Genomic DNA, 14,498 nt, shown 5'->3' with positions numbered 1-14,498 from the left:
TTGGTCTCCTAGTAAGTCTGACTTCTCAGACTTACACCTGGTCTGTCCGTCCAGCCAAAGTCTAACAGGTGCACGGGGCCTAACTTTAAGTCCAACCTGCGGTTTTGCACCCAAGTGTACGCCCACATGGTGCACTCGTCCCTCCTGACATCACAGGTGCATTAAAGTTCTCTTCCTGCTGCGGTCTTTGGTCCACTTGGAGGATGAGATGCAGTATTTTGGCCTCTGCTGGAAGACCTTTTCCAAGAATGTGTTGCAGAGTAGCAGCTGTGAGGATACAAGTTGAGTTTGTGCAGCGATCCCCTTTGAGCTCTTCATGATCCTGGAGATAAATGGTCTTTAAACCTGTAACTGGTTCTGGTTTTATGGGTGCTTGGTAAAGGCATTAACAGTAAATTTAATATGCAGATGTCTGCAGGAGAAGGGTTTTTGTAAGTGGGAACTCCCACATGCTTCACATTTTCTGCTCTTCATCCAAGAACCTCCAAGAGGGACCGAGTGCTCATCCAAACTCTCCGGCCAGGTGCTCTGTACGAATGGGAGGACAATTAAACAGACACAATGCGGATATATGGTCCCTGATGGACTCCACAGGAACGCTGAGAGCTCAGCTGTTCATACCACAGAAGAAGAAGAACAGGTTTACTGCACTCAGGTCTGCAGACGTTAATATGAGCTGATCTCAGGGATGAAAAGTAGAAAGCTTCACATTATCTGAGCGGTCTCCTCGACTCCGAGTGGAGTAGACCATTACTGGAGTGTAGGACTTGGACTTCAGTGATGTCTGTCACACATCGGACATAATGGCTTCAGACCCTGTCTCGTGGAAATCTACATCTCACCACTGTTAACCTCATAAGAAACAAGAAAAGCATTTGACTGCGGCGGTTGGAACTCCTAATTAGGTTGAAGTAGGTCTCTTTGAACCGACGGTGTAACAGAAAAAGCAAAATGTGAAACATTTTCGGCCTCATTATAAGTTATCTAAAAGGCGAGGGCTCGTGATAATGAGGGCCATCCAGTGGGATGCGATGCGGTGGGAAGAGAGTGCCTAATTGTGTCAAATGGCTGGAAGTATTTCACTTTGAATTATGGGAGAAAAGGGGGGAAAATACAGCCGAGACGCACAACACGGACACAGTGCATGCAGCATTAGTGTCAGGGAATAAATGAGCTGCTATAGGATCCAGGACAGGCGGATGTAAAGGCTCACGCTTTGTCAAAGTCACACCTTAGCTTTAAGTCATAATATTAGCAAACAGTGGACCGCTAATTTAGAAAGTCCACATGCAAAATAAAGCTTTCTCTGATGTTTGGTGCAGATGTTGGGCCAGAGCGCTGAAAATAGAACATTTAAAAGACAGTTTCCACCTTTTTATATCACTTTTAAAACATTCTGCAAATTTAATAAAGCAGAATACATGTTTTTATTGCATTTATAGCTCCAAAAACACAGCAACATAAAGTCCCTTCCTCCTTCCTTGGGTAGAAAATACTAAAAACTTGAATAAAATGGAAAAGAAAGCAACAAAAAGTAGCAAATCTGGCTGTCAGTCATGATAATATTTATCAAAACAGGCTCCCGAGCATGCCTGGAAAATCTTGGCAACGTGTCGGCTTCTGCATCCCTGAAGCATGTATGCACCACAAGTTTTCTCACTGCAATCTTTCTGTTTTTAAAAACTCTCAATGCAACAAATAAATGAGTTTTCAAAGTGCAGAAATAGTGAAATAACTCATAAAATGTCAGAGATGTTGTCTGAAGCTGAAGCTGCAGCATGCACGAAGGTATTTGCATTGAAAAAGTGTGACATAGAGTCAAGAAGCAGCAGCCTGTGGGAGTCAACATGGCCGCTGCAGCTCTAACCGGCATGAAAAGGTATCAAGCATCAGCAGTAAACAAGGCCTTTGAGCTGTAATTCCAAATCAAGAGAAGAGGTGAAGAGGGTGGGGGTGAGGAGGAGGAGGAGGAGGAGGAGGGGGGGAGATGAGAGAAGAGACGTCGCTCTGACAAAGGATGAATACCTTGTTCTCGCTCGCTGACAGCCACAATGGAGCAATCATCACCAATCTGCCTTGTCGGCCGATACGCATCACAAAGCGCCTCTTGAACGGGCTCATTTCAGCGACAGGAGTTAAAGTGCTTCACACAGGTGACAGTCGATAGGCCCTCAACATCTGCATTTCAAAGCTTCCCCGGCTCATCGGCGCGGGGAGCGGCGCCGAGTGTGGAGATCGCCTGTTCTGATGAAGCTGGGGGAACTGGCAGAAGTCCAGTCTTGTGTTTATTTGGTTTATTTTATTTGTGCAGCAAGAAACAAAAACCTACATAGTGCAGCAGCAGCTCTCATCTCAACCTCTCTATCAGTTCTGCTTCTTTAATCCAGGTTCTATAGGTTAGTTTCCACTCCTGAGTCACTTCCTGTTTACATGTAATAAAGCCTGTCTGCAGGAAGGCTTCTGATTGGTCGGTTGGTCCGGCTGTGATGCTCGTTAATCACAACGAGGCACACTTGTTGCCTACTCAGTGTCAGCCTGCTGCTTGAAGGCTTCTGATTGGTTGGTTGCTCTGAGTCTGGTGCTCGTTAGTCACAACGAGACACACCTGCTGCCTCATCAGTGTCAGACTGCTGCCTGTGCTCCTGCTGTGATCCGCTACATGAAGGTTTGTTTTTAATTTAAAAATATGAGATTTTAATCATGTTTAGTATTTTATTAACATGTACAGTAACTTATTTAATCCCTGAGCTTCTTTAAACGCAGGTTTTAAAGTTTATTTTCATGATGTAACGTCTCTCTGAAGCTGCTAAACTCCTCCTAGCTTCTTTGTTTCTCCACAACATGAAACCAAACTTCTGCTCAGAGTTTAGCTCATGCTAGCGCTCCCCTCAGGTCGACGTGTCTCCAGCCTTATGTAAATATTCATTAAACTCACTCCTCCTTTATTGGGAGCCGTTTTGCTCATGGAATATATTTTTTTGGGACAAGCTATCAGCCTGTGAAGCCTGTGTTAAATCTAAAGGAGCTTTCCGCAGCCAATGCAAACACATTTGGTCATGGCTTTGAAAAACATTACCTCTCACAGATATATAGTGTTCCACGCCAGCGGGGAATACGGGTAAACATTAAACTGTATAGCTCTGAGAAGAGCGCGGCAGTGCCAGCGATGCTCTGGTGGGATTACCCCGGTGTCAGAGCGATGATACGTCCAGGGCGCAGGATTTTGAGCTTTAAAACGTGCTCAGGTACTCACCAATGAAATCCAAGCTGCTGCAGTGTTATTGCAACCTATTAATTCACATGACGTACACTCGACTGTCATGAAACCTCACTTTGTGTTACATTTAGTGGTTACCATGGGATGAATCCACAGGACACAGGGAGGAGAGTGAAAAGTAAGATGGAGCAAAGACAAAAGTTCCAAAAGCTGCCACTTGAGGGTGGCTCCAATAGTGAGTCAGTCCCCATTAGGCTTCATGTTAAAGAGCTTAACTTTACAGCTGAATTAAAGGTGTTTACAGCATGGTGCAAACATAATTATGGACTGTTTAGGGGTTGCATTTTCTTATTACTGACTTTTCAAGGTTATATAAAGAGTTGAAGTTATGCATAATAAGGGGCATGGTCACTGAGCACCAGGTTTGAACTGCTAGCTGTTTGCTCCATGTTTTTCATGCACTAAGAGTTAAAATAGTCACACTTGCTGTGGGTTAATTGTCCTAAAAGGCCATGCAAGATGTCTTTAATGTTGTTTTTTAGTAAGCAGGTAAAGGAGTCTTTATTTGTGGAGTCAGGAGGTAACCCTTGATCCACCCAGTTGTCTAAATGTGGTCCCTTCTGGATCCAAACAGCCAGGTCCTGCACCTGTATCCTCAAAAGGTGGTCCCTGTACCTGTTAAGGACCCCCATAATGTCAGACCCGTTAATCTTTCCCACACCAAAATGGAGAAAGCATGTTTTTATGGAGCTGTCATGCTCAGTCAGTTAAATCCTGTGTCTAAATATCACATGCTGCATTTCAAAGCGCTCACATAATTTTAATTTTCACACTCCTCTGGCCTCACAGTGTATCGTATTCTTCCTGCAGAAGTTTCAGCGTTATAAATTGCCTGCCTCCCTCGATAAAGTGGAAATAAATCAGAAACTTATGAGACATCACCTTCACTTTAAAATCCCAGGGAAAAACAAAACATCACATTTTGGCCGGCAGCGATGACTTGGGAGTCGTCCAACCGGAAAAGACGCCCAACAACCGTGTAAACATTCAGTCACACAGCGAACCTGACAGCAATAAAAATAGATTTTTTTCTTGAACTGTTCCTTTTGTGAGCCAGCTCTCTGTGCTTCAGTCTGAGAGCAAACACGTGACCAAGTCAAGTCAGAAACTAATGCTCTCTTTGCTCCCCTGTCCGCTCTCCACCTGCAGCTCAACGCGCTGACATCATGGATTACCTCAGGCTGAGAACATGTCCACCAGGGACGTGGCCTACATGTCGACACCGGACTCGGACCTGGATCGCCCCGCGTGGACTCAGCTTGTCGCATCTCGAGTTCTCCTGCAGGAAGCTGGACTCATAAATCTCCTGCGGTAAGTGGACTCAGTAACTGACCATCATAAAGTGCTTAAACAAACAGAGCAGGACATGAAATCCTCCTGCGCTCCGTCAAGTCACAGCCAGGAGAGCTTTTTACGGCCTCCTTGTAAATGTACCACACTGATGTTTTCAATTAAAGCCGACTCAGAGGTGAGTTTCTGCCCTTGATGCATAAAACAACCTTAATACGTTTTCATCGAGTCGTATCTCTGGAGCGGTGGAGACAGAACGCGCTGTGAGGTGAGAGGCAGCGAGGTCGGCCACACAAGCGCAGGTCCAGCTGTGAGAGGAGGTGAAGGTTTGATGTGAGCTCGGGGAGGATGTACTCCCGCACATGTGAAGTGAACTCACAACAGGCTGCACTTGATCCAACACTCGCTGTTAATCAGGGATTCAGCAGAGACCAGGGAGAGGTTGTACCCAGATCACAGTTCTCAAAGTTTCATTGTTCGGCTCTTATTTCTTCCTGCAAATATAAAGTTTTACACCCTTTTCACTTGTTTTAGAATCAGGATCAGCGTGCATGACTTTCATTCCACATAGCAGAATAAAAGCAGCTTCCTCCCTCCTCTCTCACTCTCATAAATCCTCACGCTTTAAATAGCATTTCACAAACAAGTTTTCAGTGGCTCCAGAAACCCAGACATGCCCCTGATGTGAGCTTTCCACCTGACAGCGAGTGTGTGCTCACCTTTGATAACAAAACAGGCGTCGACACACACAGTCGTCCTGTTCCTGCCCGCATTCATCACCCTGAAAGCGTGTCTGCAGCATCCTGCAGTCAGCTTTCACCTCTGCAGCCCCGTCAGGACTGATGTTATTACCTTATCAAAGGTGGAGGTGTCTGCTGCTCCCGGGGGAGGAGAGAGAGGAGGGGGACGCTTTCCTTTGACTGGCGGGACAGCGGGCGTATTTATCCCTCGCCGCCGGCTTATCAGCGGGGCCTGTAAATCTACCTGACAGGTCTTTACAGGTGCCGTTAATCCCGCTGATTCAATTCATTTTGCTAACTGCTCGGATGCGGCCGCTCTCCACGGGAAAGATCAAACCACTCGCTCCATTCTCGCCGAGTTAGTTTGTGTTGTCCTCGTGATGGAAAGCCAAATCCACTCTCTGTAACGCGGAGATGAAAGGTGTAATGCAGCCGGCGTGGCAGGAAGATTATTCCTCCAAACATGTTTGTGCTTCTTTATTCGCTGCACACTGGGCTCTGCGTTTTTTCCATCTGTTATTTACAGAGAGGAGATTTGCTGTGCAGGTACGCCGTTTCTCAGAGAGGCCCGTCTGCACGCTCACTTTTATTTGTGCCTTGGAGCAACTCGGGCTTGTAATGCAGCGCTCTGAAGGTGCTTCTGCAGAGAGAGAGGACCCTGCTGAACCTGGAGGAACCACTGTTTGTTATATGTGTTCAAAGAAATCACCTTTTTTAAGGTAGTTTGGAGTTGAGGTGTATTTTAGTCCTCTTAAACTCTTCAACTGATCCTCCTGAAAAGCTGCAACATGTGAGAGGTGCTCTGAGGCTCTGTGACATCTCTCTGATCAGTAAACTCTCTTCCTCCTCCTTTGTGTCATTATCAGCGACCTGTCAGCCGGTGCACTGCAGAGTCTCACTGTGCGTTCACACTGTCAGATCAGGAAAACACGAGGACGATGATTAAACTTGTCGGAGGAGCAGGGTCTGAACTCTGCGTCCTCACTCGTCAGGTTAGGGCGTTAAAATCATCTTTGAACTTTGCTTCAGCTGCAAAAACCAACCAGGCAGTCAGACCTTTAGCTGAACGCCGGAGCAGAATTTCCCTTCATGTGTCTCACTCCAGGAGAGGTCAGAGGTCATGCACAGCTGAAGAACAGCAACCTTGCAGCTGTCTCATTCAAGGATGCTTCAGTAGGAAAGCAGAGAAGCCACAGAGACGTCTCTTCTTCTTCTCTTTGGCTCGTCTTGTCGGGTTTGCTGAGCTCAGATGTTTGTAGGAGAGCCCTCCCTCATCATCCAGCCTTCAGTTTCTCTCCGCAGCACTAACCTTTGTCTTCCAATCATACACTATTCTCACTTCCTTCCTAAATGCAGCTCCAAGCTTCCAGTCAGTGATTCTCCAAGGCCTTTTTTTCTCATCTTGAGTGGCCCCGCTCACCAGGAAAAACAAGAGCAGATTGAATCTTGGCAGGTTTGCGTGTTTGAACGGAGCGGTCACCTCCGCCCGGCTTCCTGCTGCAAACATTAAGCACCGACCTTATCGTTTCCTCACGGTGATTAGGCCGCTTCCTGGTGACTGCATCACAGGTTCAAGTTCATTAACGTCCGCCGTGTTTAAAGCAGACGTCCTGAACCTCGCCGTGAGTCAGAAAGTGATGCGTACTTTGAAGAAAAGATCACAATGATGACCTTTGAGAGTAAACATGACTTTAATTGGCTCTTTCCTTCCAACTGTTGCTAATCTGTTACATGTGTCTCTGAATCCACCGACACTTTGGGCTCAGTCAGAAACATATATGTTAGTTTAAGCAGACGTGTTCCTGCTTCCTTTTACCCATGATACATCTCTTCTGCACACTTTGCTAATGCAATAACCTGCATTTCCTTAATTTTTAAGATCCAAATGATCAAAGAAGTCCCTGAAAGTCTCTTTAAATCATTATGCATGCATAAATACTGCAAAAATGTAATCTCAAGTCATGCAAGCGATCATAAGTTTCGCTCTTCCAGATTAAATCCTCTTTCTTAGGGGTGGATTTGTGCACAGCACCAACTGCAGCATTGGAGTGTGATTGCAGGAGCTATAGTGACCTGCAGACCTGTGTGTCCAAAGCAGAAATACAGCCACTGAAGCAGCTTCTCTGACCCAGATTTGCATCTTTAGTTTGGAAACATAGTTTAAAGATAACTGCAGCATCATTTGTCCTCTGAGAGTAAGAAGGATGTTTTCGTTTGTTGACAGTAACCATCTAAAAATATCTTTATTGGAATCTAAAAACTGGATTAAAGAAAGTCCCGGTCCGTCTCTGGGATCCAAACCCACAACCTTCCCCTCTCAGCCCCGTGTGTCTAACCTCACGTCCGTCTCCGTCCCCCTCAGCGAGCTCTTTTTTCCACTGCTGTCTCTCGTCTCTGATGGGACGTCCTCTCGCCGGCTCAGAGCTGCGAGGGCCGTTTATCTCTGACCCGCAGGTTCGGCCTCGCTGTCTCAGCTGCCAAAACAGTCCCATTCAACATTGTGCTGAGTTCATCAATGCTCCGCTGACACACACACAGAGAGAGAGAGACACACAGACAAATGCATACACACAGATGCACACTGTAAAAAATAAACACCTTTAACTGTTACTGTGGGAGGCTTGATTTTAAAGACACAGTTGCTGCATCAAAATAAATAATATTAACAAAATATACAGCTTTTTTTTAACAGAGCTAAGAAGTTGTATTTATTTATATTAAAATGCAACAAATTAAATGTATTTTCTGCACAAATTTATACATTTCTCAATCAATCTCCTTCAGAATTATTTGATTTAATGAAAAGTAGAATTTAAAGCAACCAAATTAACTTAAGTCATCTTGATTTTTAAGAAATGTGCACTAGAAATAGCACTCCATTAAATTAACTGCAATATTTAATGTGTTATCTGTTAAAGTGATGCATATTTTAGGGAATAAATTGCCAAAAAATCCAATAATTGTCCTTTAAAATCGGCTTTTCCATCTTGTTTTGTGTCCTAATTAAATGTCGTCCCTCGCTCTCTGAGTTCTGGTGAAGTTTTCTGATCCAAAGAACTCAGATTGTCAGATTAAAGACAGACTCGTTGGTCGTTTTGATATTTTTTGTAGCGTACCGTCACAAACCCCGAGCAGGAAAAGAGCAGGACAACCTCGGTCCTTCTGCCTGGATATCTGGGGACCTCTGTGACAACTCCCACCTCCTCCATCGCCTACAGTGCCTATCAACCTCCGACAGGTCAGGCCCTCGCGCACACACGCAGAGGTCCCACACCCGCGACCTCTCCCCTGTCACAACTGTCACTTGACTTCAGCGAGCAGAAACCCTCTTTTATCAGAAAACCTGAAGCCCTGCTCTGACAAAGCCGAGGAACTGCCAGAGACTGACCCCTGTGTATATTTAGCAGCAGCTTGGCAGTCGCCCATCCCGACTGTCGAGGCTGTCAGAGCCTCCCCTCCTCCTCCTCCCCTTCCTCCTCCTCCTCCTCCACACCTCGCTTTGAGCATGCAGGAAGGAGTCACACGGGGCGCTTTACATGTTCATTATTCTGTGATTGTGTTCATTCAGGTAGAATCACAACGGTTAACACCTCAGCCGTGTTTCTCTGTTAGCATGGCGCCTTTATTCAGCTGCAACCTGCATGCAAAACAACTGGAGCTGCTCCAGGAGGTTGCTTCTGCCTGCAGCTGCAAAACCGCCTGTTATGGCTGCAATTTAATCCTTTGGAGCAAATGCACCTGACAAAAGTTCCTCTTTTAGTCCCCGACATGATCTGAGTGTTACGCTAAGTGTCACAGCAAAGATTCCTGCAGAGAGAGAAGGAAGAAGGATGCTTTTTTTTAAGCTAGTTTACAGGAAGGTGACGCTGTTCTTCTTGACGTCACGTGTCACAGAGAGTCCTAAACAAACCAGTTCAATGAGAGCATGAGTTTGATTCGCCTCCTGTCAGAACATAAAGCAGCTCTCGGTTGACGTTGGGAAAAGTCCCGTCAGCCTTCAGACGATGACACCGACAGATTTTCCTGCTTACCCTGATGAAAAGTTAAAACTGGAGCATGAAAAACCCCAAACTTCTGCAGACGAGCTGATGTTCTAAGAGCACTTCAGATGTCACTTCTTTTCAAACGGTGAATATCTGACCATTTCATCTTACATAACCCCCCTAACCCCATAACCCTGCTCTCTTTTGATGAAGTAGGCCAGAGCAAGTATCTGAATTAGACATTCAGCATCAATGCAAAATGAACGAGGGACCCGGCGCACTCTGAAGCATCGACTCATATCAGAAAGTTTGCCTGCACTTTGTACTCTCTGCACTTATTTCCGGAGCACACCATGAAGGATTTTTGTCTTTTTAATATTTTAGATTGAGCTTCACCTTTTTTTTTTATCTCTCTTTCAATTTGATCCGGCTTTTAGCACCTGCAGCTAAATCTACAAAAAGCAGAGTTTGAGTCAATGAAGGAGGTTTAACAAACCTTTTTCCTCTTTGAACACTTCAATCAGTCGTCTTATCGCTCTTATCCAGCGCTCTCCTGCAGCTCTGCAGATGAGTCAGGCCGGTGTGTCATCCACCCGGCCTGTGACTCACCGCTCGGCTTGTTTTACAGCAGGGGTGAAAAATGCAACCAGGGGTGTCGGCGTGTGAGCTACCTTTGTTTGTCTTTGAGTTAAATCAGACATACATGGAAGAAGATGCATGCTTTGCTTACCTTCATCTCTGTAACCTTAATGCAATGAGCAGCGGTGCAAACTTTGAGCTTTAGATGTTTGAGCTCATCCATGGCATGAATTATTACTCCTCTTCTTCATCACCTCTTCCTATTATGTCGTTGTGTCGTCTGTCAACCTAGAGTAAGAGATTCATGCTGAAAAGTCTGAAAGAGAAGTGTATTATCTGTCGAATAATGAGGTGTACTTTTTAGTTTTGGTCATAAAGATGAAAATAAGTCATGAAATTATCACGTTAGAATAAAATTTACAAGGAATAAAACATGCTAGACTCTCTGTCAGGAGAGGTCAGGATGCATCCCAGATTTGGATGTGAGGGCTGATGGGTCCTGACTACCTTTGTCTGCAGGATCTCGGCTTTAAATGCATGCATTCATACAGGAAGCTTAAAGTATTCTATGTGCACAAATTAAAGGTAAAACACATTGCATGCATCTCAAACCCTCTGCGTCTCCCTGCCCTCCTCTCTCTCTGGCTCAGTGCCACGCTCTGCTTAGTGGAAATCTCAAATTGAACCTAATCGCGTCTCCAGTCACCGTGTTTAAACGCTCTTTTCGCCAGGTTAATGGGATTTCCGCCGAAAGGTCTGCACTCCACGTCTAAAGTGTTTCAGACAATCGCAATGAGCTCCGAGTCAAGTGTGATTAACCCGCTGACCCGCCTGTAACCATCGCGCCTCGGCTGCCTCTCAGCTCGCCGCAACTGTGTGCAAGTCCGGTCACATTTACTTCTCTGGATGTAAACAAGGGGGAACAAAGAGGATGCAGGAGGATCTTTAAACTTTAGAAAAATGACTAAATCAGGACTTTAGAAAAACTGAAGTACAAGTCTGATTATATCCACGGGTCTTAAATTGAAGAGTTCCACTCTTGTGTGATTCATTTCCATCCAGTTTAAAATAAGAAATGTAAACTTTATTTCTTATCGCCCTTCTAAAATAACTTTTATACTTTATCCAAATTTCATCTCCACAGGAATGTTTTAAATCTCTCTCCTCCTCCTCTCCGCGGGGACTGAAAGCCGGCTGGCAGAGTGGAGAAGTGTTGTAAAGGCCTAAAGTAGTCAGAAACTCGTCTGATAAAAACAACAAGTCTTACTTTTTAAAGTCTCAGCGTGCAGAAGTCCTGCAGGTACGTGAGCACAAGTTAAAGCCCTGATCGGACTCGGCATGGTCCAGATTTTCATGTGCTCCCTTCTGGTTAAAACAAAGAGTTAACTTTCTGTAACAAAGATCTCTCTCTCTGCACACATCCTTATTTTTACCTCTTCAACACAAACACAGAGTTTGTGGTAACCGCCCGACCCTGAGTGAATCGTTCCGCATCGATCCCCGCGCTGCCGTTCGTGGTAATCATCCGTTTGTGTGGGTCAGCGTGTGTGATGATTTCTCTCTTCTTCTGCCCTCTGACCCTCATGCATCGTGGATGTGTGTGAGTGTAGTGGTGTATTATTATTATTATTATTATTGTTGAGCATTAGCCAATGAACCGTCTTCTTGCATGTCATGGAGGCAGAAATGAACGGTGTTATCACCTCTGGCTGAGCGTTCACTTCTCTCTGATTCAATCTGTCAGAGGAGCTTCAGATGTGTGTGTGTGTGTGTTAGTGTGTAAGTGTGTGTGCGCTCATACCTTCATTTATCTGCTGAAGGGTTGTGTTTTGGTAGCTACTTAAAAAAGGTCTTTTATGTGGAAGTAAAAACACAAAGTCTTGAACGTCTACTCTAAGAAGGTAGAAATATCTTGACGTCAGAGCCCTGGGATCAGCGTAGATCTGGTCCCATGAGGGTCTGGTTGGTGCCTTCAATTGGACTTCCAGTTTGGACTTGTGTATGTGTTTGCATGCACTCAAATCAAAAACTCCCGATGAAGTATAATCTTTAATATCGCCTGTTTCCTTAAGAGGTAAAGCTCCAGGCTTTCCTAGAACTATAACACACACACGTCCTCCTTTTTCCTCCCTCTCTCATGGTCCATAACTGCAGAGGTTAGAGGTCAAAGGTCAGCCCTCCAATCATTCGTTCAGGGAACTTTATTTGAGTTTCATCTTCTCCACAACAAGCCCCTTTGTAAACACTCCAGCAGGAAGTAAGATATCAGGTAATATCTCTAAAGCCCAGAGCTTATAAAACATTTCTGTCAGCCAAGGAGTTAAGACACACCTACTTCCCATGGAAAATTGCCATCATTTGTTTTAATTTGCTACTTTTTGATGTTGCTTCAGTTGTCAGTGGATATCTGGTTTGGGAGGAAATCTTCACATGTTCACTTCAAACGCTCCAGGCGAAGGATTTCTCCTCCCCGTTTGTCAAAAGTAGCTTGCTTCAGAAAATTAGGGTTGATTCTGTGACAGCTACAGTACACGTGTGAGAACTGGGTCACATAGTATTTAGAATACTTACTTACCAGTGCTTAAAGAGGTTACTCATGCCCACCTAGTGTGCTAGGAGAGAGTTTTTAATAGCATCTGAGATATTCCATCAGCTCCTGGAGCTGAAGGGCTTTATGCCAAATACGGCTGAGAGTGAATCCCACCCGACTCGCCCGGCTCGCCCCGCTCACTGGATGAGACGGCGAAGGTGAGAGGATGCAGAAGATTCTTCTTAAAGGTGTCAATCATGTTAAGAACTTCACCTGAGAGCTTTGAGAGAGGAAACCTGAACTTAATATTAATCAGCAGCTTTAATAATCCTTTAAATCATTCAATAAAGACATTATGTTGGGACAGATTAAAGCTGCACACCTTCAGATCATGCAGCAGGTCTTCAGATCAATCCAAACACAACCCATTGATCAGGTTTTGAGCTCCTATCTCCTCTCTTATCTTAAAAAACATTTGATTGCAAACCCTTTTAGAAAATCCTGCAAGAGACTGAAACATGTCAATCCTTGTTGCAGCCATGTTGTAAGTCCTTAGCTAGGATCAGACGCAGGGTCATGTGAAGGCCAGAAAGCTTCTGTCAGAAAGCACACACTCATTTCCTTCAACTCTGCCTCCTCACCTGTGCAGCACCAATGAAGATAACTGCTTGTGCATGTATTTAATACTTTAATGTTAAGTTCTTCAGTGGTGGATTTGAAATAAAATGAAAAACTACCTGCAGATTTGCAGAAGTGCTCATGTGGATGTGCATCTTCATCCTGCAGCACGTGGATCATCCACATCATAGATTTCCCCGTTCCCCTCGCTGTGTGGGAAACTCCTCCGTCCCGGACGTCCCCGCTGGAACACTGGAGGAAGTTTCTCCCCCGTCCCGCTCCGACTGAATCGCTTTAATTCTCCACAGCTGAACACAGCCGAGCAGCTTTAGCATAAAACAGGATCTGTAGCTCCTGAGCCAAGTCTGCCGTATTAAGTTCCTAATGTTTGTCTCCTGGCTCCGAGCAGGTGACATAATATTTGACATGAGATGCCAAGTGTGAGAAAGAGAGAGTGTGTGTGTGTTAAGTGTGTGTTTTGTTCTCCTCAGGGTGTGAAGGTATTAAAGCATCTGGCAGGAGCAGTTTGGAGCCCGTCGACTGATGAGCCAGGACAGATGCACAGGTACACACACACCAGAACACACACTCACTCACAGTGTCTGACTCTCTGTGAGCTTAGTGCTTCATTCCTCAAGTTTGGGGACTGTAATGTTTGATTTTGGTGCTTTATCTCCAAACATTTAGAGATTTTTTGTGCTTTTATTTCATATTGTTGCAACTTAAATGTGTAGCTTTCATGCACTATCTCTAAATATGGAGTTATGTTGTTTATCTTGGGGCTTTGTTTCAGTTTGGTGCAAAGTTTCTAACTTTTAAAGGTATTTTTTGGGAGTTTTGGTGCAAACTGTTACATTTTTAGAGGGATTTCTGCAGAATTTGATTCTTTTTGTGTCATTTTTACACATTCCAGTATCTTTAAAAGTTGCCTTGACACAAAATACTTGCATGCATCAAACTGTGAACATTCCCCTGTTTGCAAAACACAGTAAATGACTGCAGCCAGAGTTTATCTGTGGATGCTCCAGTCACACTTTGCAGAGTGCACTGCTGAGACGTTTCACTCTGTGACTCCTCTCCTGAAGTGAAAACGAGTCGAGATGTCGTCACTTTCAATGACTGTCCTTAAAATTCCTGTGAGGAAATTCTGAGAGCACAAAACCGCAAACACACCCACTCATGGGAACACACACACACAATCCTCCATGAAACACACACACATGCACAGTTTTTCCCAACAGGTGCAGAGGGAGATCAAGTTGCAACACTTTTCTCCCCCCTCCCGTCTCCCTCCACTTCTCCTTTTCTCCTCTCTCTTTCTCAAATTAAAGCCCGGCGAAGAGAGCGGCTTTAGAGACATTTTCTGACGTGCGTGTGTGTGTGTGTGTGCGTGTGTGACGGGATGGGGGGGGTCGCTAATAACCAGGCAAGGTACACTAATCTCCGATGGCAACATTTGGTTTACCTTAAGCTGGAGGGAC

The 14,498-nt window shown here is 45.0% G+C and overlaps 1 protein-coding gene across 2 annotated transcripts in view; it reads left to right on the top strand.

Annotated features, from left to right (window-relative positions):
• The window catches only part of zeb2b (zinc finger E-box binding homeobox 2b), a 381,554-nt gene that overhangs the window by 265,752 nt on the left and 101,304 nt on the right, over positions 1-14,498 (top strand). Inside the window, exons 1-3 of one of the 2 annotated variants that reach the window (XM_034677846.1) lie at positions 2,606-2,665; positions 4,427-4,588; positions 13,509-13,582. The gene's annotated coding sequence lies outside the window, so the exon portion shown is untranslated. Of the gene's footprint in view, positions 1-2,605; positions 2,666-4,426; positions 4,589-13,508; positions 13,583-14,498 lie in introns of those variants that run through there. The other variant, XM_034677852.1, reaches the window with a different exon arrangement.

The sequence above is a fragment of the Notolabrus celidotus genome, chromosome 24 (genome assembly GCF_009762535.1).
Source record: "Notolabrus celidotus isolate fNotCel1 chromosome 24, fNotCel1.pri, whole genome shotgun sequence".
Classification (NCBI taxonomy): domain Eukaryota; kingdom Metazoa; phylum Chordata; class Actinopteri; order Labriformes; family Labridae; genus Notolabrus; species Notolabrus celidotus.
This window is presented reverse-complemented; position numbering and strand designations above follow the sequence as displayed.